The 1,895-nt window shown below is 33.4% G+C and overlaps 1 non-coding gene across 1 annotated transcript; it reads left to right on the top strand.

Moving 5' to 3' along the window:
* Positions 1–319: 319 nt before the first annotated feature.
* On the top strand, positions 320–423 carry LOC111750011 (U6 spliceosomal RNA). Its single transcript, XR_002785160.1, has one exon. It is a non-coding gene; the product is annotated as a U6 spliceosomal RNA (small nuclear RNA).
* The last annotated feature ends 1,472 nt before the right edge of the window (positions 424–1,895 follow it).

The raw sequence follows: 1,895 nt of genomic DNA, 5'->3' as shown, positions 1-1,895 counted from the left end.
AAAGTATGAGCACTATTAAGGATGAACAATGCCTATTAAGTCCACCACTTTATCCCTGAGCACCTACTATGCTTCCAGACACAGAGTAATCATTCACTAAATATTTATTAAATGAAAAGAAATGAAATGGCAAATTATTAATTCATCAAGGATTTGCAGTTTGATAGACCTATTGTTACTGATGGCTGCAACATTGACAGAAAGGACAAGGAAAGGATATTGTGTTGATACATGAAACATGGTTGGATTGTAGTATTTATCAGGATTATATCAGCATCATTTAACTACATAATATTTAAAAGCTAGAAAATATAATTTAGTGCTCACTTCAGCAGCACATATACTAAAATTGTAATGATACAGAGATTAGCATGGCCCTTGCACAAGGATGACACGCAAATTTGTGACACATTCCATATTTGTTGTGCTGAGTCCATACAAAAAAAGCTAATGGACTTCTAGGCTCATATAACTGATAACAGCTCAAGCCATCTGGTGACAGGATTTTAGAACTTCAAAGGCAAAAATAATCAAGCTAGCTACTCAAGCAGCCTATTTGAGCATATGAAAACAAAACAAAGCAAGAAGCTAGGGTACAGTAAGCAAACATAAAACAAAAAACTAATACAATAACTAATGGATGGCATGGGGAAACCAGTCAATAACAAATCACACAAAGAAGCAGAACATGATCACTTCAACAAGCTTTCAAAACAAAGAATCAAGGAATCTTTTGGATGAAGGTGCTTTCCTAGAATTCCCAGATGCAGAATTAAAAATAATAATAATATAGAGAACTCTTCAAGACATCAGGAATGAGATCAGGAAGGAGATTAGGCAAAACACAGAACAAGCCAAGGAATGCACAGATAAAGCAGTGAAAGAAATTAAAAAGGTTATTCAAGAACATAATGAAAAATTTAATAAGCTGCAAGAGTCCATAGAGAGATAGCAATGAGAAATTCAGAAGACGAACAATAAAATTACAGAATTAGACAAAGCAATAGAAAGAGGAGTAGAACTGAGGAATTGGAAGGGAGAATTAGTGAGAATGAAGATAAAATACTTTGCACCAACATATTCAAAGAAAAATCAGATAAAATAATTAAAAAAAAAAAAAAGTGAAGAAACCCTAAGAATCATGTGGGACTCTATTAAGAAAAATAACCTATGTGTGATTGGAGTACCAGAACGGGGAGGGATAACAGAAAATACAGAGAAAATTGTTGAAGATTTGCTGGCAGAAAACTTTCCTGATATCCAGAAAGATGAGAAGATATCTAATCAAGGTGCTTATTGAACTCCACATAAGGTAGATCTAAAAAGAAAGTCAACAAGACATATTATAATCAAACTTGTCAAAACCAAAGATAAAGAGAGAATTTTAAGAACAGCTAGGGATAAATAAAAAGTCATCTACAAAGGAGAGTCACTAAGAAAGAGCTCCAACTACTCAAGAGAAACCAGGCAGGCAAGAAGACAATGGGATGACTTAAAGTATTGAAGGAAAAAAACTGCCAGCCAAGAACCATATATCCAGAAAAAATGTCTCTCAAATATGAAGGAATAATTAGTACATTTCCAGATAAACAGAAGTTTAGGGAATTCGTAAAAACCAAACCAAAACTACAGGAAATATTAAAGGGAATTCTCTGGTGAGAAAATGAATAATATCAGATACCAACCCAAGACTAGAACAGAGGACAGAACAACCAGATGTCAACCCAGATAAGTAAATTACAAAAATAAATCAAGATAAAAAACACTCAAAACAGGGAAAAAACAATGTCATTCTGTAAAAGAAGACATCATTAAAACAATAAAGAGGGACTAAGAAATGTAGCCATAGATGTTTCATGTGGAGAGGAAGTCAAGGTGATATAAAGAAATTAAAG

The sequence above is a fragment of the Loxodonta africana genome, chromosome 2 (genome assembly GCF_030014295.1).
Source record: "Loxodonta africana isolate mLoxAfr1 chromosome 2, mLoxAfr1.hap2, whole genome shotgun sequence".
NCBI classification, from domain to species: domain Eukaryota; kingdom Metazoa; phylum Chordata; class Mammalia; order Proboscidea; family Elephantidae; genus Loxodonta; species Loxodonta africana.
Note: the sequence above shows the minus strand (reverse complement) of the source record. Positions and strands in the feature narration are given on the sequence as shown.